Below are 26,191 nucleotides of genomic sequence, written 5' to 3'. Positions count from 1 at the left end.
TGATACTTGAGCAGTGCTTGTGTTTCCTTTAGATATTGTTTGGATTGTTTTGGATAAGGGTTTGTATCCTCTGTGATTTAGGTATCCTGGAAAGGGGCTGAATCTTCCTGTTGAAATGCGAAGTTTTAGGATAAAAACCCTGCAACACTGAGTTCCAGAGATTAAATCTAGTTGTATACAATTATTGTTTATATTGAGTAATACTGTGTGTTGCATGCATTGTTTTTGATTTCACTGGATGGTTATTCTCCGGTTGTGAAGGAAGGCCCACAATTGGAACCCGCAATTGATTTTGATTTTTTTTTAATGTTACTTTTTAAATCTTTCTTTCAACTACTCTCTGCTGTTTCCCCAAGTAGGGTTTTGCAGCACTGTTAAATAAGCATACTGCAGCACATGCTTACATTCATTTACCTTGGAAGTGTTTTGCCCCAGGCTTATTGTGGGGGAGATTTTCTCTGCGCTGCGTGGGCTCTGAACATAGCAAGGTTTGTATTGACTGATTTCTATGTAATAAACAAACTATGACAGGCATAATAGTTAAATGTCTAAACAGACCAAGATGCTCAGATTTTGAAAACAAGCCTGTTAAAGAGCAACTGAAGATTTCTATTTACAAAGCAACTATTCTACTTGGCATAAAAATGCCTTCTGTCAACATGATGGACAAGGGGATCGAGTGTACCTTCAGTCAATTTGCAGACAACGCCAGTTTGGGTGGGAGTTTTGATCTGCTAGAAGGTAAGAAGACTCTGCGGAGAGAACTGGATAGGCTGTATTGATGGGCCAAAGGCAACTGTATGAAGTTCAACAAGACCAAGTGCTGGGTCCTGCAATGGGGTCACAACGACCCCATGCAGTGCTACAGGCTTGAGAAAAAGTGGCTGGAAAGCTGCCAGGTGGAAAGAACCTGTGGGTGCTGGTTGATAGCAGCTGAATCTAAGCCAGCAGTGTGCCCAGGTGGCCAAGAAGGCCAATGACATCCTGGCTTGTATCAACAATAATGTGGCCAGCAGGAGCAGGGCAGACCAGGGCATCCCTCTGTACTGAGCAGTGATGAGGCCACACCTTGAGTACTCTGTTCAGTTTTGGGCCGCTCACTACAAGAAGGACATTGAGGTGCAGGAGTGTGTCCAGAGAAGGGGCGGGGGGGGGGGGGGGGGGGGAAGGTCTGGAGCATAAGTCTTAAAATGATCAGCTGAGGGAGCTGGAGTTGTTTAGCTTGGAGAAAAGGAGGATCAGAGACCTTATCGCTCTCTACAAGCACCTGAAAAAGCCTGTAGCAAGGTGCAGGTCAGTCTCTTCTCCCAGATAACAAGGGACAGAACTAGAGGACATGGCATTGAGTTGTGCCAGGGAAGGTACAGGTGGGATATGAGGAAAAATTTTTTTCACTAAATGGGTTGTCAAGCACTGAAACATAGTGCCCCGGGAAGTAGTACAATCACCCACCCTGGAGGCATCTAAAAGACATGTGGACACGGTGCTTAGGGACATGGTTTAGTGGTGAACATGATGGTGCTGGGTTAATGGTTGGACTTGATGGTCTTAAGGTCTTTTCCACCTGAACAATTCTGTAGTGGTCTGGTTTTCGGCTTCATTTGTGGTGATATAGAGAATGAGCTATAAAGCCACTTGGTTTTTCAGATGATCCCTCTTTGCAGTAATTTTTATTTTTGCTGCAGAAGAAGGAATCAACTTCAATTGAAATTTCTAGGCTGAACATTGCAAAGACCTGGTGTACCTCCTGCAAAGTCATTCAACATGCAAAGCCAGGGAGGGAAATCACTAATTCAACAGACTTGCACAAGAGGAAATTCTACCTATCCTACCTTTTATTTTTCATTTTTCAGAAAGTTGTTTCAATGGAAAAGGTACTGTATTAAGAGTTCCTCAGTACCCATACAGAGTACAATTTTTTCTCTGTTTCTTCACTGATACAAGAAAAAAAGGATATTTTTTTGTTTGTTTTGCCTTTACTTTCAGCTCTAAAGAATGTCTTCAAAAATTAAAAAAGGGATGACAAAACTTGTGATCTGTTTAGATCTTGTTCTGTCTACATTACTCTCAGTAGGTAGTTCATCATTAATTACATTGTATTGAATAGGTCTGGGCTGCTACTTATTCCGTTCAAACACACCGTTTTTTTTCTTCTGCTCTATGTCCAGTTAAATCTAATTATTTTGTCTGGCATTTAGGACAGAGGGCTTTAGAGTCTTCTTGAGGCAGCTTTTCCTATCATGCTAAGTATTGTTTAGGATGTAATACAGAGATTAGCATATTTGATGTTCTTCAAAGTTATCTTCTTAAGTATGTTGTTTGTTCCTCCTTTTATGACTTAAAATTTATGAAGTCACATCAGAGAAAATGTTCCAAGCTAATAGTCAGATTCCAATTACTTTAAGGTTCCTAAGTAATGAAGGTGGGACAAAGGAGCAATTCATGTGTTAGAGTATCCTTTCTCCTGTGTAGTTTGCTGGAGCTTCACTCTGATTCAGTCTCTTTCTTTTCTCTTTTCAGTTTTGTCTTCTCTCCCTTCTCCTTTTCAATTTAGTGCATTATTTTCTCTTTTCAACTTTACGTATTCAGAAAACTGAAATTACTTCATCCAGGCAGGACTCAGAAGATTTCCGAGGTCGTTTGCTATACCAGATTATAAGCCTATGCTAAAAAGAGTTATTAAATCTAAAGTTGCTGGTCATTCTCAAGATCTTCAAGACTGATTTGTGACATTTCGGAGAGGTTTTTATTCTGCCTGGTGAGAATAGCAATACAACTATTAATAAAGCTCCCTGTTAAATTGTTCTTCCTTTCCTTTGTGGGGAAGCAATTAAAAGTAGCTAAAAATTTTAGTAGAATCTGTCTGAATTCATGCTCCATTTCAGGGTGACTTGTCCATTCAGACAGGGCTGACTTTGCATCAGATCTTAGCAAGTACCTGTTCAGTGACACCATTTATTTTTAATTGCTTCCCCACCCTCAGAGCAGTTTATGAAAAAGATACTCATTATTCTGTCAGATTAAATTAGATGTATTGAGTTCTGTCTCTAATCCTATGATGGAACCATGAGTGTCCTCTCTGCTGGCATGATTTGATACTCCTCATGAGTACAAGTATAATGTGCTCAATGCTACCTTTGGTGACCTGCTGAGTATGTGTCTGAGCCTGCCTTTCTGAGCACCAGGGCAGTGCTACAGTTAAGAAAAAGCAGTTTTGGTACCTGCTGAAGGCTAAACCATGAACCTGTTTGGTCTGGTGAGCTTGAGCTGACCATCTTTTCAGCCACATGGAGCTCACTTGGCTACTGTAGCGCTGAGGTTGCAGGGAGACAGCAGCGGTTCTTGGTGTTAATGCCTTGCTGGGAGTCTTGAGGAGAACTGGTGGTTGAGATTGTACATGTACAGGAAGATGTATTTTGGTGAAGTATTTGGGGTTCTCTTGGTTATTCTGAAAATTTTCTTCCTGATTTACTTTCCTCTTATTAATACATGGGTGAAATTTAGGTGAAGCCAGAGGACACTTCTCTATTATCTCTCATATGGTCTCCAAATGTCCATGTTTGTAGTTAGACTATCACTATCTGCAAGTAATGCTTTAAATACAAAGTACTCTTGTGTGTTGGGCAGCTGAATATCAATGGCCTTTGTTAATAAGAAGACTGAGTTTGTTTCTTTTATTCAAATTACTCACATCCAGTTATCTTGGCCAAGAGGCAAAAATGCACTGGAGAACCATTTGATTACCATTATTATTTTTTCATGTTTTGTTTTAGGTTTTTTTCCATAATGAATTTGCTTCTTGTCAACCTGACTGGAAAACAGAAAAATAATGAGCCTTGGCACATGCCAGATGCACTGCCTTATCTGTCATATATTTTCTATTTAATGACCAGTCCTTTCCAAATAAGGTTATTGCAAAATTATTGTACAGTTCAAAGGGAGTTTTCATGACTGACAGTATCATAATTGGGTAGATTTAAATTGATTTGTTCTCATGCTAAGTGTTGAAATGGCTCCTCTAAAAGCCATCAGTGATTTGCATGCCTTCCCATATGAGGGGGAGGATTAATCTTGCCTCAGACTAAACTTTTGATGGATATTTAATGGCACATTAAAAGTGTTGGCTTTGAATTTTTACAGTTTTTCTAGGTCTGCTTGGAACCAATATGTTAACTCATAAGTATGAGCACAGATGATATCTGATGTCTTTTGTCAATGGGGCAGATGCATAGTTAATTATCTTCATGGATCTGTCAAAATATTTTGTTAAAAACCTGCTGGAAAAATAAAGGGTATTTTAGTTTTCTTAGTTGTCATTTATGAAATAGCTCCTCAAGTCAGCTGGACTTAAATAATAAAGATTTTTAGAACTCTGCTTCTACTGGCTGAGTGCTGGAGAAAAATGCAGTTTTACTAGTAGTTTAGCAAAATACACATATGCATAAACTTAATAATTAATCATAAATCTTCAAAGAAAGAATTAGTGTATCACCAGCATGAGGAGGGCAGCCTACATTTTTCTGTTCAAATGCCATCAAAAATACAAGTCCTTGAGTAGACAGACTTAGGGTTCAGTAAAGGCACTGGAGCATACAATGTGTGATGTGTTTCGGGCACTGGAGGCTGAAGTTCTGGACTAGTAGAAGTGTCTTGTCAAGCATGCACACAGTGCCACTGGGATGGCTACAGTCACCAAGAGCTGACCCATCTGGTGTGGTAGAGATACATGTGGAGCCACCTCAGATGTGTCCTAAACACATTGAACTTTGGGCAAAGACGGTCTGCCACAACCTGGAGCCTGTCCGTGGCTACACCAGCTTTGGGGAATGGAAGGGAAAACAGTAGAGATGTAAACCTCTGCATGACATCAGACAAACTGTTCTTTTTCCTAGTGACACGTCTGATTGCATGCGAAAAGAGCTCTTCAGAATTGATTAGAGAGGAGAAAACAGTGAGGTGCTCAAAGTTGCTCTTCAGAAGAGTCACACAAATATGTAGGATAAGCAGCCAAGTGATTCTGTGTCAAAGGTACTGCTCTGGCCATGTGCACATGGTAGAATTTATAGATAGAAATGTACTTCTATTATCTGAAGATTTTTTATGTTTTCAGGGTTTTTTTGAGAGTCAGGATTTTGCTATTCAAATATATTCCACCGGGTAATTAGCAATAACTCAGTTAATGTTTTCTGCTAAGATCTGAAAAGGTGGGGAGTTTTTGTTCTGTTCCTGATTGGTGTGGGTGGTTTTTTGGTGGTGTTTTTGGGTTTGTTTGGGCTTTTTTTTTGGAGGGGGTGCGTTTTAGTAGAAATATAAATGCTACTTTATCAAGCTACATGGCTTATGTCTGTTAGGGAAGGCGATCCCACCACTTTCTTCATTTTGGCCAGAAATTTATCCCTCAGCTTTCCTTTATTTTTTCACCCCTCCTCTTCACCCCTGAGGTTTTAACTTTGACGCAACAAGTTTTAACAGATGCAATTTTAATCAGATGCAATTCTATATGGACCTAACTTAATTACCATTCAAATAAAAAACCCCAAAACAAAGCCCACAAACCAAACCCAAAATTAAACAAGCAACAACAAAACAGAAATACAAATAGATACCTAAAACCAACATAAGATAGTTAAACCTATCTTAATGCTCCTAAGGTATCCTGGAACATTTCCATAGAATCTTGCCTCTGCAATTTGAATGCTGGCAATGCCCTTTGGGAATGGATACTTTAAGTCCTTGTTTCTTTTCATCTGGATTTTTATTACCATTCCTACCTTGACTATATCTGCTGAATTTGCAGTGGTGATTTCAAATAGTTGCTGACTGAAGTTTTTACCTTGAATTTTCCTTCATTGTTTTGCGATGCTGTTTTCTTTGTTCCTGCTGGGCAAGAAGGACATTCATGAATTTCATGAAAAGAAAAAAAATTAAATCAGATTTCTTGAAATTACATGAAACTTACAAAATGAAATTAAATGAAAAGTTGCAATTTAATTTTATTTTGTGGGATTGTTGGATTGTGAAAATGTTAACATCATAGAATATAATTTCCTTCCTCTTCTGGGTAAGAGAGCTCTTGCTTTGAAGATTCTCATTAAATTATTGTTAGCACCATAAAATCATGTTTGTTTATGAGGAAAAATAATATTTTCATTCTTGACTGGTTTCTACAACCGTAAGCTAACATATTTATCCATCCTATGTCATACCAAGATAATCAGGGTCTTTTAGAAAGATGCACAGGCTAAGAGAAGAGAGGCTAACAATCATATTCCCAATTATTATGTATTGACATATAATTATTCAGACCAAAATAATGTTACTCTGTACAGTTAAAAAGTGTTCATATGAGAAGATCAGAGGTTGTGTGGAAGGAAATAAAAAGACAACATATATTTTGTCATTTAAAAGAGAAAAGGTCTAATTGTCCCTGTAATAATTTGCTGTATCCAAGCCTTAGAAAATTATTTTATATGAACTTTCATATTCACAAATTGAGTGTAGAAATAAAGTAAAAACATCTGGCCATCTAATAATGTATAAGGCAGTGAATGGCTATTTATACAGTGTTTGTTGCTCTTTTGAGAGGCTCATTAATGTTGATATGGTAGGGTATTTTAGTGTGTTTTACAGATGGGTGAACAGTGAATGGGTTGCTGCTCAAAAGAGCTGAATAGGCATAACAGCTGACGAGTGGCTTGTGTGGCTGCTACACAACTTTGTACAGGACTAACTAAATACCTCAGCTGTTGAATTTTACATAATTTGAAAATCACGGTAATGGTATTTACTCAAGACTTAAATATGATACAAACAAAAGAAAGGGCTGTGATTCTTTTTAATGGCTAAACAGATACCTAGTAGCCGCTTACTGTTGTATTGTGGGAAGTCTCAGCTTGTGATTCCTGACCTGATGGATATTCAGGGTGTTCCCATCAGTGTGCATGCTGTAAAACATAAGTTTTAGGGGAAATTGCATATTTAAATTTAAAAAGGCAATGTTAACAACAAGAACAGCAGCTGAATTTCTTAGGCATGATAGGGGCAAAAAATGGCTTCACCTAAGGAGGGCAGCATCATCCAGGCTGTGGTGCCTTACTGTCCTCATCCCTGTTAGAAAGGAAACTGCCTGCCATGGGCTGGGGACTGAGCTGCTCCAGCTGCCATCCAGGTACATCAGCTGGAGTGACTGTCAAGAAACAGGCATTTGATATAAGGTAAACCATTGTGTGTTACTCTATTTGGAAGGTTTTTTCTGACATTTATAGACAGTGAATCTTGAACACATCAGCTCAGAATTAAGAATGTATAAACAAATAAACTGTTAAGAGAACAAGTTCAGTAGGAATTTTTTTGTGTGTATAAACTGAGAATATAGTAGAACTGTGGCATCAAACTGCAATGGAGATACTTAGAAGAACAGAAATAAAAACTGGCCAACCTTCGCATCTCTGTCGTGAGGGGACAGAAATCTAACAGGTAAAAAGAAATTAAATTAAAATTAAATTGTCTGAGCCTTTCTCAAAACTAAGGAGAAAGTGGGAGAGGTAAAATAGTACTTTTGGTAACTAAAATTGGGGGTTAGAAAAACTTTCTCTTTTGGAGGTGTCCTTGTCCTTTCATGTCTAGAGATTAAGCATGAGCTTTTGAAAGATGTAGACAACGCAATTGTGTGGGTTTTCGATAAGCATATCCTGGAGATCTTCAATTACAGCATGGTGCTGAACAGAGAAAACTAAAGGATGTAGTGCCTCTTGGTTAATAGTATATATGGCATCCCAGATAATAAATATCAATGGCAGATAAATTTCTTATTCTAAATTCAACAGAATTGGGTCGCACTGTTTCTTCTTTTTTTCAGTAGAAACTTTGCAATATGTACCTTGTCTTTCTTCATTTTAATTCGCCCCAGATCCTCAGGATCCTTGTTTTATTTTACCCTTCAGTGTAGCATCTAGCTGTCTACAATGTGATAATGTGATCCATGGATCTGCTCTTTACAAGAGTGAGTTTATAATTTTTTTGAGCAGTGAGTGATGTAACACCTTGGTAGTAGCAAAATGATGGAGGCACTGTGGCTGTGTTGCATAGGCAGGATACTGGCAGGCCCTAATGCCATTTAGCACTCCTAATACCATTCCTCTCAACTCCAAAACTGAGAAGTTAGATTTCAAGAACTTTCATTGTGAATGTGGATGCTGTGAATACTGAATGTTGGTGTGCTAAATTGTTCATACTTTTATCTGCAAACTCTGACTTGAAGTAATTCGCTTATACACTGATTAAATTTTGTCCTGCAATAAAGATGTTTCCTCATTGCTTTCTTATTTTCACAGCTTTTTAATTTTTCTTTCCTTTCCCTTAGCAGACATCTATAACTTGTTTCCCTTTTTAATTTCCTTACCTGGTCATTTTGGTCTGGCTTTGTGAGACTCTGACAAAAGGATTGCTCTTCCATTGGGCTTCTCCTTACAGGCCTTTTTGTGGTCTTCCCCTATCTCTCAGTGGTTTAGAAAGTGGCATAAACTCCATTCCTTGGAAGGTTTCCAGACTCCCTCCCACACATGCGTGTGTCCTGCCTAGATGAACCATCTCCAGTCTATATTTGGAGACAGAGAGTGTCTGGAGGATAAATGTGTTGGCCACAGTGCTGCAAATATCAAACGAGTCCACAGTTTTAAGTATGGGGTTAAGACAAGAATTTGGCTAATTAGTTTTGGTGTAATCATTAGAAGGCTGTGTCATGAGATAGTTAATCTGGTGAATATGGTTATGTGATCTCAGTGTTGTTAGATTTGAAATGAAAATACATAAGCTGTTCTACTCCTGAGAAGGATTATTTTTTGTGACAGCAATTAGTAGGCTTTAATCAGGTGTACTGAAACAGCAAGGCAGTCTCTTCTTGGGCTGGTCGTGGGATGTCTTTTGGGGGATAATATGTAGCGTTAGTGTTTAACCAAGAGACACTATGGAGAAGGAGTGCTATTCTGCTTTTAGCAAAATAAAGTGCACTTAACCCCTAACTTGGATTCCTGAACTCAATTCACCCTTTGAAACTGGGCATCCAAATGCTGGATGACTCACCTGAGGAATGGCAGCTCCTGGTCTTGCAATCCTTTTCTTCCAGACACCTCAGCCCAAAGCTCTGTTCTAGAGAAGACTGCATGTGCCAACTAATTCCTGGTGTTACCACTGCCTCTCACTCGGACCCTTTCTTGTATGTTAAGGTAGTATCCTTTAAAAAAGCACCTTAGAGTCAGCCACACTGCTGCCCCTGGCCCCAGGAAGAAACTTGGACCTGGTGGTTCTCTGAATTTGCTCTTGCTTGCAGTATTTACTGTGATCTGTGTCTTAAAGCCCATTCACTAGATGCAGCTTATGGGAGTTGAGGTTGCAATTGGCTATACTTTTGCTCTATAATGAGTTCCTGCAGAAAGCTGCTTATTTTGTTAAGATCAAGAAAAAAAAGTATGGATTTTAACATTACTTGCCACATAGAGCCCATGGATCAGGAGAGACCTTTGTTTTGGTACATTCATTGGAAGTGAAAGGTGTTGTTTGAATTTTCTGTGGTGTGTGAAGACTGGTCAGGTCAGCTGGTTTCTCCTGCCTCAGCACCCTCAGGCACTTGTCTCCCAGCAGTCTGCCATAAGAATCCGCTGACCATCTCTCAATTCTCCCCACAGCTGCAAAACCCATTAGAATGTTTTAGTGCTGACAGGCAGAAATGCTGTAAAAATGCAAATTTTCTACTGCTGGAGGGCAAGATGCCAAGAAATGCTTTTCAAAATGTTTCACTGCTGAATAAGGATTTAGGGAAGTTATAGAGCTGGAATGCTGTTTTCAGCAGTGGGAGAGAATCCTATACCATCAGTAAGATCACTAGTATTTCGGTTCTTCAGTCATCTCAGGACTTTGGCACAGAGTCTTTGCTTTCTGTACTTTATTTAATAACAGAAAATAATGGGCTAAGAGGTGTGTTCTGCTCTGTTACTGCACAAAGGAAGGACTGCTTCATAGGCTCCAAATTGCACCATCCTCACCCTGCCTAAATACTATACTTCAAAGCCCTATAGAAAAGCCTAGGTGAGAAGGGTCAACTTCCTTTCAGCAGATATTTTAACCACTTGTGACTATTGATGCTCTGTAGAGCTGTGGCCAAGTGAAATGCACAGAGTGGCGTCCTCCACTCAGTCAGTAGAGTACTGAGCTGAAGAGATTGCTTAGTTTTTTTTCTTTCAAAGCAAGGAGATTTAATTAAAATAAAAATGTTTTCTGTTGTAAAAGAAATAGATGATAAGTACTTTGTCCAGATTTTAGAACAGGCTGTGATCAGAAAGTTTGAAATTATTTTTCCTTCTTCTCTCAGCTGAAATAATATAATGGCTCCATAGCAGTTGATATTCAAGACTGTTTTGAAGGATCTTATTTTCTTCCCTCAACCAGGGTCTGAAAAAGGGAGGAGATTATATTTCTGCTTTTTCCCACTGTAATAATGTACTTTCTATAGAAACAAAGCAATAATTTCCTCCTCTGCTAGTCCTCCTTTGCCCTGTGTGAGCTGTTCAGGCATAATGTGCGGGACACATTCTCTGAAGTGCAGTCCCTGTATTGTTGTGCTGTATCTGTGTTGCTGTATTTCATCTTAGTTTTCAGTTTTACATCAGATGATGCATAACAAGGACAGGTATGATTTGGAGATGGCCACTTTGCAATTCAGTGACTTATTTTCTCTCAGGATTATCACTACCATCTTCAGAATGTTTGATACAAGTATAAATAATAAGCCAAAATTATTGTTTCCTGTGTACTTTCTCACAATACTACTGAAGTGTTCCATGATAACTACTGAGTGTTTCATGAGCATTGCTTGATTCAGCCATATCAAGAAACAGTGATCTCAACAGTACATATATGTGGAATTAATACATATACTCCAGTATTGTCTAATTTTAGTCTAAGTAGTTGAAAAAGGGGCATACAAATGTATTTTAAGATTCTCACAACTTAGTCTGAGAAAAATCCAGGTCACACAGAGCTGTCTGTAGTGTTCAATGCACAGCGTGGAAGTCCTGTTAACAGGAGCAAAATATAAAGAAAACAGAAGAAATTGTATCCTCCCACAGGGGAATGAAACAAAAAAATGTTAAATGTGGGACATTTAACACTGTTCAGGTGCCTCAACACTGTTGGCACAAATGTACCACAAATATGTGCACAAATTACAAAAGAATAGATTACCTTTTATTGATCTCAGTAACCGCAGACTTCCTTTATTTTTTTTTTTTTGGTATCCTGTGATAATCAAAGACCTATCATCTGAATACTCTGTTGCTGTACCAAACTTACTTACCCTTAAACTATGTCTGAGAAACCATACTGCAAGACAGAGAAGTTATCAGTGGAGCTGACTGAAGATTAGTTAGTTGTGTTATGATATTAAAGTTTTATATATTATCTTCACTATTGTCTTGATATATTTGTGGAATATTTGTGTATTACAATAAAAAGATCTTCCATTAAATTTTCCTCTTGCCCTGATTATATTAACCTAGTATGCTATTAGATAACCAACCCATGTGTGGCAATTCCCAAAAAGATATAGTTTTAGATTCTTTACAGAAAACTTAGGTTTTAGTTGTTTATCTTTAGTTGTTGATACCTTTCTGTAAATAAAGTGGAACTGCCATGTCTAGAGCTTTAACTCACAAATTCTGATTATGTTTTTTTCTGATTATAACCAAGATGAGTTCATTTGAAAAATCTACTAAATATTATAAAAGCTTTGAATCAAATTCAAAGATTTATCCACAAACAATGAATGGTTTGCTTTTAATTTCTTTGGGAGCCACAGAGATGCAGCATTTAATCAGTACAAAAAGTCAGAGAGTAAACATCCATTTTCTAAATGCTACCTTTTAAGTAGAACTAAACTATTTCATATTGGAAGTAAGTTGTCTTCAGAACTATCTTTTTGCTATTGTTGTTGCATCTTCTCTTTTCCTCTCCTTTGCTCTCTAGATCCAGCAATCCATCATGATGATGGTATGTACCTTTTTTTCCCCTCTTCCAGGTTTCAGGTAATACGAATTCTTTGAACTCATACTGTTGCTGATAATGTGGCAATGAAGAGGGATATTTGTTTGACTTATTATTCAAGCTTAATGGACTTTTTATGTGTCTCACAATCTATGCTGATTGGCCTTTTATTAGTAATGACTGTAATGCGGGTCACTCTTCATAGACATTAGTTACAGGTTAGCAGTACAGGATAGCTGGAGTTAAGAGTAGAAAAACAACTAACCTTTAGTCCCCAGGAAATATTCTGTGTTTGGTTTTGCTCAAGTTCAGAAATAGTAGCAAAGCTTTGAGCTCTCCTATCCATGTCTAAATATTGTTCTACTGTTCAGTGCCAATGTTTTAGAAAGCCAATGCATGCTAGAAGGTCATCACATTGCATGCACAGTGGCCAGCCTTGAAATTGTGCAGAATACTTGACTGCATGAGATGCAGCTCAATGAAAATTACCCATCTCTATATCAGAAAGAGGAAAGGATAAAGAAAGGACCTTTGCTAATTTTCTGAGAAACGTATTCCCAGCAGGTTTTTTTAATTATTAATTTGATTAGTTAAAAATCCAAGAAGGCTTTTTTCTGTTGGTTAAGCAGCTGCATGTTAACAGTTCTATAGGCAAAGCACTGCTCACCCCCTTCTCTGATTTGGTGTGGTGTTGGACCGATATGGGTATTGGATGTAAGTAGAAAGGATAATAATCAACAAGAGCAGAGCACAGAGATGGATTAACTGAATTTTCTATCACATTGCTAATGAAAAAATCATGGTTGTTTATGTCCCTCTTGTGCCTTTTAATTTTACTGCCAAGAATTTGCTTCTTTATGAAACTGTTGTCATCTCTTTCCTAAAGTACCTCTCAAAGCTGTGGCATGGGCAGGAGGGGAGCGTGGCTGTAGCCAGGCAAATGTGCTGTGATCACTGCTCACACCAGCAAAGAGCTGGGGCACCATGTCTCCATCTGCACCCTCTGGGTGCTCATTTCTTATCTCCAAATCTCATGGAATTACCATGTTTCAGTGTGGTAACTACTGAGATGAAAGTTGAAAATACAGCTGCAAGTTGTACTGGAACAAAGAGTTTCTGCTTGGTGTCTCATTTGGAGAGAGATTCTACCTCACAAACTACTTCCAAATTATTCTAAGACCCCCCATCACATAGCCAAGTGTTTTGATTGTTTGAAGAGTTAATGTGTTAAATTTACGTCCCCCTACCCCCCCAATTTACCTAATTTTAAACATTTAGCTGCTGCTTTTTGTTTTATGACAGTGAAGATTTTTTAGTAACATTTATATCTCATCAAGACCAAAATTCAGTTTAATCTAAAATTTATATCAGATGCATAGGATTTGTAATAAATTCAAGACTACTTGTAAATCTGTATTTTTGCATGGCATTTAAGGAGTGCAACAGTAACAGGAATTATCCCATTTCATTAACTCTTTAGTGTGGTTTAAAAAAAAAAAAGCACAAAACCCAGTAGAAGACATCAACTATTCTATTATTCTATCAAAGACCATCACGACCCCAAATCCAGGAGCCACATACACAAAGCACCTTCTTGTGCAAACCCCAAGAGCTGACTAGTTGAATTATTACCTACTTGAAATTTGGGCTTTCTATTGTGCCATAAGAAGCAACAAAACCATGAATGAGTCCACACAAACCAAAGGAAATTACCACAAGTTTTCATCAAGGTATTGATAAGCATTATCAGAAGCTTTTTGCTTCTAATTAGTAGTCATATACAGATAATGGCATTTATAATAAAACTCAGTTTTCCCAATGGTGTCTTTAAATAAAAAATAAAATTTCAGCATCTTGAAAATGTTTTCTAAAATTCTTCTTTTTCACTGGAAATGGGACCTTTTTTAAAATTTTTTTTAGTTATTTTGTTCTGGAATGCTTGGAAAGGAAGGCACTGGAAAACCCTAGGTCAGTCAATCAACCAAGTGTAGCCCAATATAGTCTTCATGTCTCACCTACTCAGAACTAAACTATGTGCAAACTTGTTGTTTTGGGAGCTGGGTACGTGGGGGAGTGTTTAGCACAGATTATTATGTCAGCAAATCTTCTTAGTTTTTTGGTTTGCTTTTTTTGTTGTTGCTACAGTAAGCGACTGTTCTAATCTTCACTTTAACTGTCTTTTAGTTATTTGACTTCCAGTAGAAAGCTTGTAATCACAGAAAGTATCTGATTTCATAACCAGTCCCACTCTCACTGGGCAGTCTGTTTATGTGATGAGGAGAAGACAGCAATGCTTTCTTTTGGCTTTCATATATTTTGAAGCTGAAGTAATTTCTTTTTCACGAGATCATATTGTTATGGCTCACTGACGTATTTCATAACTTATTTTATAAGTTACGTGGTTCTTTATTCTTATTTTTATTAGCTGAAATGACAAAATATAATAATAAGTAAAATTTTTGTGTTTCCATATTCTAGCAAAGATGGATTTACTTCAGTGATGTGATTCTCATGTATTCCTGTTCAGAAACTTGAGGGCTGAAAACCTGAGTAAAACTTCCCTCTACCTTATAAGATATGAAAGATACATTATTTTAATTAATGAATGTATGACTTCTTCCACCAAAGCTCTCAAAACTACAGTTGCAATGCAGTTATTAAATACTGCATTAAAATTCAGCAATAATGGAGATAAGGGAAAAGAACTGTCTAGAAGATACAGAGTGCATAAATGTAAAATAGTGTGACAAAAAAAACTACTGAAAGTTACTATTTTAAATTGGGAGCAGGGAAATAATTCATTAAAATGTAAAACCAAAATAAATTTAAAAAAAACCAATAAAATGTGCTATGAATTTTTTATTTCATTTTAATTTGCCACAAGCACTGCACCTAACTTCTGCTATGTAATTTTTCTTGTCATATGTATAAAAAATTAATCAAATAATACCCTAGAATATTTGGAATTAATTTTATTAAATTATATAAAATCCTTCTTCAGCTTTACACATGAGGCCTACAGAAAATCTTGTTAAGCATCCTAATGGCTGGAAAGGTGGTAGTGGTGTTTATTGCAGATCTGTCCTGCTTGCCCTGCTTCTTATATTGGTAAACTCCATCAGAATTTATCATTTTGTAGTTTTGTTTTCATTGATCTTCTTGAATAGACATCCCACTTGATGAATCCTTTTGAGCTTCATATTTGCTTTTGAGCTTGTTGTTCCATAAATCAAAGTAGTTTCCCAAAGATGTAGTTATTTTCCAGGCACACAATTTATAGACTGATATCTACATTATTGTGTACATTTGTAAGGTGTAAAAGACCCCTTTAAGTTATAAATAGGCTTCTTGTAAAAATAGTATTTTTCTGATTGTATTTGAGCTAGTGGCAAATAAAAGTTATTTTATTGATCTAGTTATTCTTTAAACCCAGACAGAAGGAAAAGAATATAGAAAGTACTGTAAGAATAATTTAAATTGTTTACTTCTATGTGTTATAAGTCACAGTAGGGATTGTCTTATTATCCAAGAGCATTTTTCGTCCAGGATAAATTTCCAGAACGTGCTTTCCAAAACCTGGATAATCAAATAAATCAGTGAGGATGTGCCAACATAAACTTCTGAAGTTGGATTGGTGACTTAGTGTATGTTTGGAAGTCTGTCAGCCAAGGCCTGAAGGATTAAGGAAAACTGGGAAAGGAAGTTGTGTTGCAACATACTTGGGGAGGAAAGGCAAAAGGATTAATAGGCAGAGGCATGTCTTCATATTGAAAGAATTCTTTAGGAATGCATTGTGAAGTAAATAAAGTATTGACAAGTGATGAATCAAAAAACTGGATAGGTTGTGATCAGTTCATCACACATTTTCTCTGCCACTCATTCTTCCTCAGTGGGAGGACTCCTGACACTCTTCTCTGGCTCCATCATGGGTCCATCCCACAGGGTGCAGTCCTTCAGGAACAGGCTGCTCCAGTGTGGTTCCCCTGCAGGGGTCCCAGCAAACCTGCTCCAGCATGGGGCTCCTGTTTCCATGGGTGCACAGGTCCAGCCACGAGCCTATTTCAGTTCTCACTGGGCAACATCCTCCTTTGGGCACACCCACCTCCTTTGGTGTGAGGTCCTCTGCACGTGGATCTCTGCTCCCCTGTGGACAGCCGCAGGCTGCAGGGGGCCAGCCTGCCTCACCGTGGGCTGCAGGGGAACCTTGGTTCTGGCTCCTGGAGCACCTCCTGCCCCTCCTTCTCCACTGACCTTGGTGTCTGCAGTGTTGCTTCTCTCACATATTCTCACTCCTCTCTCTAGCAGGAGTAATTTCTCCCATTCTGAACTATGTTATCGTGTAGGCACTGCCACCATCGCTGAGGGGCTTGGCCTTGGCCAGTGGTGGGTCTGTCTTGCATCTGTCTGGAGTTGGCTCCATGGGACTTACAGTAAACTTGTACCACCTTCTCACAGAAGCCACCCCAGTAGCCCCCTTCTACCAAAATCTTGTCATGCAAAACAGATGTTGTTATAACAGCATCATGTTGTTTTTTAAATTATTTTGATGACTCTAAATGGCTTGTGATAGTTCTGTCCTCTCACTTTGACTTATTGTAACATTTGCTAGAAAAACATGTGCTTTGAAAGCTCATATAAGTATCCCAAATTACACCTTGTGTACTGAAAGGCAAATTTTGCAGAAATTAAGAGCTGAAGTTCATAACATAATCCATTAGAATTACTTATTGTGAAAAATCTGTTAAAAATTCACTGCAATAAAAATTATACCCTGAACAGGCAGGGTTTCTTCTATTCTGCATTTCTAACACTGCTACCTTTTTAGCAGAGTTCCCCATCTTGCCCTTCAGCAAAATTTGGTTTCACAATTAAAATATTCCTTGGTAATTACTGATCTGGGAGGTATACTCAGAGAGAACCAAGCAGAGCTTACTCTGCTGAGCTCATAACCTTACCAGATGAGGATGTGTGTGCCCGCCTTTACAGAGTGAGCAGTAGATGGAAAGCAGAAGCCCTGAGCTATAAGCTTTTCCTTGCTTCTTCTCTTTCACATGAGTCTTAATCATCATATCAGAGACATGGCCAGGTGTGTATGTGGTGGGTTTTGTGCTATCTGTGAATAGTCTAGGAAATAATGCAGAGTGCATAGGACCCATAGAATGAGTAACTGTCTAAAGAGACTACATGTGATTTATTAAATTTTGTGTTTGTGTGCCCACTGATGAGACTAATCCCAGTGGGTCCTGTCCCTTACAGCAGATATTAAACAGCTTCAAATGGTGCTTTTTCTACAGTACTTTTGATCATCATTTGAACTAGGCTGTTAAAAGTATTCACTTACAATTTTCATTCCTTGCAAATTAAACATTTGTGATCCTGCTACATGCTTATTATTTATTCCTTTTTTATATGCATAAACTCATGAGGCACAAAAAATTGCTGGGCCAGAATTAACTAAAGTTGAGTATTAACGAGATCAGACAATTAATGGATTTAAACAGTGAACTATAGTAGAATCCCTTATGTATAGTCTTTTTTGGAGGTTATTGTATAAGTTAGAGTGAAGTTATTTTCCAACTGAAGTGTTAGGAATTCTGTATTCACTTTAGGGAGTCTAAATTTTAATTTCTTTTGCTTCACTACAGTTCACCATCTGCCTTGTCAGGTGAGGGACACATGAGGGATCTGTGAACAGTTTCCATAAACAGTTGGCTTGCACCTAGGAGGGCAAGAGGAGATTATCAATTTTATGCAAATTTTTTGCTTGCCAGTGGACAAATAGGCAAGACAAAGAGCTGATACTTTGTTACTGCTTTTTCTTTGTTACTGCTTTTTCTTTTCCCATCACCATTATTATAAACCTTTTAAGAGTGTCTTGTTCTTTGTAGCTTTGTCTCCTCTTCTGTCTTTGGAGCATCAATAAGGAGGGCTTTGTTTCGAAGGTGCTGTGCAACTTACCAGTCATTTGTGTTATTTATTGGAAAGCACTGGGGCCAAGGGACAGAGACATATTTTCAAGACATTTTTCATGCCATAGCATCTCCATTGATAGCTTGGTTTTAAAAAAATAAGTCATTAGAATTCTTCCTATTTATCTTGTCATTATCCTAATATGGTCTGTAATATATTATTGTCCAGAATCTCCCAGAATCACAGAGTAGTTAGGGTTGGAAGGGACCTCTGGAAAGGTTGTTAGATATGTTAGATATTGCACAAACACTAGAGATGACACAATCGTAAAGAACTTAGTCTTGAACTTGTAAGATTGTTAGTTGTAATAATCTTTCATTATATCTCTAGGGTACCCCCAGAGAAATTATGCTAGAGTGGATGGAGCTACTGAGAAGACTGGCATGGAGCAAGGCAATTTCTATTTCAAAATGTTGAGTTTTCATCGGATGTTTCTATTTTGCAGTGGGAAAATAAAATTTCATCAATGTAGACAATCCTTATTCTTTGAGTAAGCCTAGAAAAATTGTTTACTATAAGATGCTGTAGAACATAGTTTATGATAAGTATTAGAAACAGAATAAGAAAAGAATGAGAGATAGTTCAGCCTATATGGGTACTGCAGGCAGTCCCAGTGAACTTACCTGTAGTTATTTTAACTGAGAAACAATAGATCCAGAACATACTGGAAACGGCAGAATGAAGTAATACTGTGAGTTTTCTTCAGAGGAAAAGGGAATAGCCTGAGTAACGAGTACCCAATAAATGTAGATTTTTTTCCTTTTTTTTTGGATCAAGACAAGATGGCTTCATATCCAATCACTTGGTATAAGGTAAAATAATCGGTGTAATGGTTTGACCCATGGCTTCCTCAGTAACCATTGTATCTAAGGAAGTTACAAGTATTCCACACGTGTCTTCCACATAGCAGAGGAGGAGTGGTTTTGGCTTTTCCTTCCTCGGCCGGGGAGCTCGTGGGTGCTGGAGTCTGATCCCTCTGGTTGTTGGTGGTTCTCCTGTCCTGGGTGAGATTGTTTTATGCTTGTTCCCCTTCCTTGAGGTTTTAAATTGTGTTTGTCTGATTCATTTGTTTTTTCTTTTAGTTTGGGTTTGCTTTTTTTCAATTTTCTGGTTGATCAGTTCCCTTTTTCCCTTTCCCTTTCCCCTGGGGGTGGGATCCTACGTACTGTGTATACAGTGTGATTGTGAGTGTTAGAAAATATAATTTATTCTTTTTATTCAGTTCAGTTTCTTTTGAGTTCATTTCTTTTCGGGTTTTTTTTTCCCTTTCCTTTGCTGGGAAAGTTTCTGGAAGGGGGAAAGGGGGCCAGTCCAGGGTTGATAACTGCTAGGCCAAACCTGTGACAATAGGATATTCTGTGTTTCTCTGTCCTTGAAGCTATTTTTATGTCAAGATTTCTAGCTGCAAATGTCCAAAGTAATTTATAAACACAGCTGCTGAGCTGGAGTACATTAGGGAGTATTCCTGCTTTACTACTTAGTGTTCGTATTGAAGTTCCTTTGAAATAAGCTTTACTTTTGGTTGTATGTATGTACCTTTCTTGTCTTACAGTTGCTTTTGTTCAATAATAATCTAACTAATCATTTTCATGTATCTTATTCCCTGTAGCAAGTGAATTTTCCACATCCCATCTGTATTGCTTTAATTTACTGATTATAATTTGCTCATTATAATTTATGATTCAGTCGAGAAAAATTCTTTTCATCTATTGTGATGGAAGTTTGGTCTCTTTGGAACAGGTTACTTGATATTTTATACTTTCCCAGGTAGGATTTGTAAGCTGACATACCCTCTGCTTAAAAAAAGGAAGATCTCAGCCTGTACGTTTTACTTCAATCTCACACAATATTTTAGCACAGAGGTGTTGGAAAGAAGGATAAAAATTTGCCTCGATTTTGTAAAAAATAGCTTGTACCAGACTAATGTATTTCTCCTAATAGTAATTAACTACTTAAGCAATGTAAGGTAGCAGATCTACTCTATATCAGTCTGAGCAAACAATTTGGTGGGTAAGAAATTACACCAGGGAAAGGCACCTGTGGGTACTATAAAGACATGAACACAGAGTGTACAGTAATGTTTTTTGAGAATCAGTGATCGTCAAGATCAGTGCCATTTCATATTCCAACTAGTCTATTTTGTGCTCAAAAACTAGTTTGAGAAATACTGTGACTGTTCAAAAGAACCTGGGAATTCTGCAAAAGAATAGGGTCATATCATAGGAGACAAGAGGTGATTGTATGGTCTGGAGTTACAGAAATGGTGCTTAATATTGCAAAGCACAAAATCATTCATTTGCAAATTAAAAGCAAGAATGGATGCTCCAAATGAAGAACTGAAGAAGCATGAGCATTAGAGCAGGGCATCTCACTTTACTATTGTCCTAGGCTTTTTGACTTATCATAGAATACAATTAAATGAAAAGCTTTATTAAATTTCTCAGGTTGCTGTTCATTCAAAGCAGGTGTAAAATATCACTAAACTTTATCATTGTGTCATTGTGAGAGTGGTCAAATATCAAAACAAGCACCCAGAGATGATTGTGTAATCTCCATCTTTGGAGACAGTCAAAACTTCACCAGACGAAGTGCCTAGCAACTTCAGTGGACCTGTTTTGAGGAGGAGGTTAGACTAGATGACTTCCAGGGGCATCATCTAACCTGAGTTATTTGATAATATTGTCTTTTGTTTTGTTTGCTGGAATGCCAGTTGGAGTTCCTTATTCCATTCTGCTGTGGTGCTCTTCCTTATAGTTGGGTGAGCTTTTTATGTCCTCTTCTCAGAGGGGTGTCTCCCTTCCCTAGGATTCAGTATGACACAGATGATTCTGGCAATCGCTAATCTCCTTGGGTTAATCCTTGTTCTTTCAGTAGAATTTCTTCAAGTGTTTTTTTTACACGTACCATCATGCAATTTCTTATCAGAGACTGGGTTAGCACCTCAAAATTGTTCTTGGCAAACTTTCCTGTTTTTTCACCTTCTTTCTGTTGTCTCAAGCTTAACAAAATTTCTCATGTTTCATTTTTCATGGAATTTATGACTCCTAAGATTCTGCAGTTAGTCTGATCTTGAATTAGTTGAGAATAATAATAAAACATCCTCAGAAACAACTCTGAGAGAAAAAAAGCTGCCTCAACTGTCGATTGTTTTGTTGGAAGATGTTGCTTAGAATTTTAGAGGAGGGTATAAAAAGATTTTTTTCTTATGCCCATTACACATTTCAGCAGTCATCTGGCTTTTAGTTGGTCTGTTTCTTTAGCCTTGGTATCTTTTTACTTTATTTTACTCTTTGAACTTCACAAATTACAGCAGTCATGCAGAGGCAGGGAATGACAGAGGTCTGGTTTAGTCAGTTTTCGGAAAAATATGTGACTAAAGTAAGAGCTGACTGTAGAGCCTCCTAAAGATACATTTCCCTACAGAGATCATTAGAATTAAATTTGAACAAGAAGATACATGATCTGAAGGCAGAAAATAATTGAGTGATCAAAAAATGCCCTTTCCTCAAACTGAAAACGGAAATACACTCTTTAAAATTTGTGAGGCTATAATGGATCTTAAATGTGTCTTTTGGTTTCTCATAATATATAAGTACCATTTTGGTTAACAGTTTGATTTTTTTCACTCATAGGCATTAGTCCAACTGCAGTTTTATGAGATTTTCCATCTCTATGCTCTTTAAGGGAAATAGTTCCTTAGGGAAACTGTAATAAAAAAAGACAGAATTGCTTAGAGATAGACGCAATACTATTTACATCAGGGAAGATGTAATTAGAAGTCCCAAGTATTTAATACCATTTTGAAAGGCACTGGTAAATTTTAATCTGAAGTACTATGTGTATGTATGTGACCATCAGTAATCAAGAAGGTTGAACTCATGCTTAGTGGAAGGTTCTAGGAATGAAGAGTCACTTTAATAAAAAAGACACTCAAGGCACTTGGCTGTACAGCATGAAAGCAAACACTGGAAATTGTTGTCATCCATGAATATATAAAAAGAGAGATAAATTAAAGGATGGGATCTGGATTATTGAGGATAAAGGATAAAGCAGGTGAAAGGATATCAAATGAAGCAGGTTTCTCCCTATGAAAGCAGCAGGATAAAAAGTATTCCAGTATGACAAGTAGTGGTAAAAACCCTTTCTTGTCCTATTATCTTCTCTTTATCTGGATAATTTAAGAATAAAAGCATATGAAACATTGCCTGAAGTAGCAAAGAGAGAGACGATCACCCAGGAAACCTTTTCCATTTTAGTTTGGAACTTCTATTTACATGCCATACGTGGCTTACATTTTTAAAGCAATGTATCTGTTTTTCTATTTACTGCAGCTAATGGTAAGCTGCAACAAACATTCAATGAGGTATCATTAGAAATAGTAGTTAGAAGTCTTAGTTGCTACTGCTGTGCCTCTTATTATTAGGAAGCTTCCAAAATAGCCCTAAGCCCCCTTAAAAAAAACAAACTAACCAAACCAACAAAAAACTTTATAGGCTAAAAACTGTAACCCAAAACAGTAAGTGAAATTAGACTTCCATGAGACCTCTGATGTAAGAAGTTTGAATGATGACAATTTAGGTAGCACTACTTAAAAGTATGTCCCTGGAAAATGTATATCATCCATAGAGTTTTTCAGAGGCCCATGCTACAGCTTCTTAATGTGGTAATTCTCAGGAATTTACCAAAGAGGAATCCTACTGTGTTTGTCACTACTGCTTGAATAACAAGGCTTTCAGTCTACCTGGACAAATCAGATATGGTGGAGGAACAGGACAGAATGCACAGAACTGTGTCGTGCAGATTTAATAACAGTACTATGCTTTCTGCCAATTAATTTGGAAGAAATGTATTGAGAGGAAGACTAACTAGAAGGAACAAAACAAAAGAGTCATCTAGGATGTAATGCATAGGAGAGGGAGGCAAGGGGAGGAGGACCCAGGGAAATGGAAGAGTTCAAATTAGGGAACAACTCGAGCAAAAGATGGTGAAAAAGAAAAAGATGGCATGTGGCTGGAGCAATCTTTACTTATGTGGAAAATGCCCAAGAGCAAATTCAAGAGTAGGCCCCTTGTCTTTAGAAAGTCCAGTGATCCCCATACAAGGACACTGCTGACTCCACTCTGGCTTCTTCTTAGCATTTCTTTTCTCAAGAGCAAGAAGAAAGAAAAGGTCACAAGAATGAACTATTCATTCAAAATAATTCATTTTGAGCACTTATCAGCAAAGTTTAAATTTCATTGTATAAAACATCATCACAGTAAAGGGTAACCATGAGAGAAATTGTCTTTGTTCCTACCACAAAGTGCTCCACAATGAACTGGAATGAATGAATAAGCATCTAGGAAAAAATTGAGGGAAATTAGGAGAAATAAGGGAACTAAAGGATGAAGTTGTGGTGTTCATAAAGAATCTTGAAGTTTGACAGAGCAGATATGAACTCCTGAAGTGCTGTTCTGACTCCAAATAAATTTCAGTCACATTCAAATGTTGATACAACATTCTTTTTTGTCGATGTATATTTTTAAGAAGACCAAAAGGCAAACTTTTCCCTCTGTTGTTTTTAAACTCTATTGTGAAATCAGTCTAAAAGGAAGTTATTTTGGCACATGATAAGGTGCTGAAAAGTTTTGTTGCAGTTTTAGACATGATAAGGACAGAGGTTTACCACAACCAAATTTTAGAGTTTCATGTCATGATTTGTCATAGCCTAACAATAGCCTAATGGAAGCGTCTTACAGAAATATATATGAGGAACAGATGGCAGTTTCTGTTCTTAGTCTGTGTCCATTAAATAGATTTCACACATATCCCTGAGGCTTATGTATGTTGTGCATAAAAAGAGCCAGGAGCAGAACACTGCAACATTTAACCTCTGTATTGTGCCTTTTTTTTTTGTGAAATTCAGCTACAACATGCTCTGAAATGAATGATTAGTCTCTAGAGATAGTTTTGCTTTCTTTGATATAAAATTGTCTCAGCGTTTCATTTGAGAAAAATTCTTGAGTATTTCAAACAAGTGATTGTTCAGTGAAATAAGATTAACTTGAACCATAAAAAATTTTTTTCTGATCAAAATATAGGAATTATTCCATTAAAAAGGGGTGCAAATCAGAGCTCTGACAGCAAGCAAACAATTGGAAGAATCTAGAAATGTAGGGTATGATGTCTTTTCTATTGATTATGAATTTTGAAATGCCAGCTTTTATGAGACTATGGGGAGAGTCAGATGATGAATGTGCCGTTTTGGTTCAAATGATGTCTTTTTGACACCTCTAGTAGCCTTATCAAACAATCCAGGCATATTTTTGCATTGCCATGTTTAGATAATGTACTTATGTCAGTGCTGAACTTCTAGGTGTAGTTTAAAAGTTGTGGTATGTTTCAGTTCTGCTTACTGATTAGACAGCACAGGGGGGCTTCAAGAGCTGCTGGCAGAGGCTGGATTTAGATATTGATGATCAGATGCTCATCAGTTCTTGCAAGATTTCCCCTGAATTTAAATGATCAAATAAGACACCTGAGGGGTTCCTAAAATGCAACTCCATGTGGTCTCTTGGGAATCCGGATGTAGGTTTGCAGCCCTTTCCTCTAGCAAATAATTATCCCCTCTTGGAATAAGGCACTAATTCTTATAGATGAAAATGGGAAAGCTGGGACCATAAAGCATAGGGGGTTCTTTGGAGTAGTGTAGTGGTTTTCTGGTCAAACAAGCCTTAATTAAGTCTATGCTTAATCTGTTGTTAATTTCAGGTATTAAGTTGGGTTCTTTTTTCTTCATGAACTGAACTCATATACAAATTTGAAATTGAGAGTAGTGCAAGGTCTCTACTGTAAAAATGATAACTTTTGTTATGTTTTTACATGTGTCTTTATTAAATGTAAGCATGCTTGTTTCTGGTTTGATGGCTTGGCTGCTCAGCTTCAAAATGTAGTTTTCCTTAGCTGTTATCCAGAAAATTCTTCCCAGTCATAAACAGTAAAATATTTAGAATTAATACTATGATTATTCCATAGAACACTTATGTGTTCTGACATACTAGGTCTTTATCTACTTGGTCCGTATGTATATAAATGATTACAGAAGGTATAAAAGAGAGGATAAACTGTTCTGAAAATTTAGGAACTATGACTGTACTGGGCTTTGTAATAGCATTTTAAAGCGGAAAGTTACAGTAAAATGTTTATACTTAATGTTTGCATTTAATTCTGGACGAAATAGATTTGTATGTTCAGGACCTGTGAAATGTCGTCTTTGCTGAATTGCTGAAAAGTGCCAGACTGAAGTCTAGAGGACCAAACTCCACCTTCTCTCTGTTCAGTAAAGTCAATTCAATAAATTAAAGATTTCTTTGGTCCTCCGCAATCTTATGATGATAATTCTTCCAGGTTAAGAGAGATTTCAGAGTCTCAGCTGATGATACCTGTTAGTGATTACTAGTTCTCAGCTGTATTTTGCTTACATATGTAGACTTTAAGAATCCGTAAAATTAATTTTCTTTTGAAATAGCTTAAAAATATCTAAGTTATCTAGGTATTTTCAAACAGGTCTGCTAATGCAATGGTTCAGGCATAACATAACAGAGCTAGAAACCGAAAGCAAAGGACCTGAAACTAAACCACACATTATCCCAAAGGGTCTTTACACATATTACTTCAATTAGATTCTAATTTTTTCTTATTCTTTTATGAAGGATTTGTTATTAAGTCTTAGTGATGCTAAATAGTTTTATACAATGGGATCAACAATTTTTGTTTCAGTATCGCATTTAGGGACCAAGGGGCGTTTGGTAAGGATTATTTTGGTATGCACCTAGATATGTAAAAGTGTAGGAAAAAGATCGGTATTGAGCTGGACTGACCTGCATAATTCATGAAAAAATCCTAAGTCTGCATAAAGCATATGAGAAATCCTAAGAAATTCAATAAGGCTACTTAAAGGCTCAGGGCACATTGGACTTCATTTATATGTGTTTTTTTAACTGAGGCAAGTATCAGTCATGTCAGTAAAATAAATGAAAATCTTTAGTGCTTGCTATTTATTCTTTCTTGTGCTCCTTTTTCATTTGATTCTTTATATGACTGCTGTCTTTGTTACATTATTAAAATGGTCCTGGATGGCTGGATTGAATTTTTGACTAAGGTTCAGATTTCCTTTGACACCATAGAAATAGTGTCCCTGGTGGGA

General features: G+C 37.3%; 1 protein-coding gene across 1 annotated transcript in view; it reads left to right on the top strand.

Annotated features, from left to right (window-relative positions):
- Positions 1-26,191, top strand: part of PLD5 (phospholipase D family member 5) — a 174,670-nt gene that overhangs the window by 73,773 nt on the left and 74,706 nt on the right. The window lies entirely within an intron of this gene.

Source organism: Pithys albifrons, chromosome 2 (assembly GCF_047495875.1).
Source record: "Pithys albifrons albifrons isolate INPA30051 chromosome 2, PitAlb_v1, whole genome shotgun sequence".
In the NCBI taxonomy this organism is placed as follows: Eukaryota; Metazoa; Chordata; class Aves; order Passeriformes; family Thamnophilidae; genus Pithys; species Pithys albifrons.
This window is presented reverse-complemented; position numbering and strand designations above follow the sequence as displayed.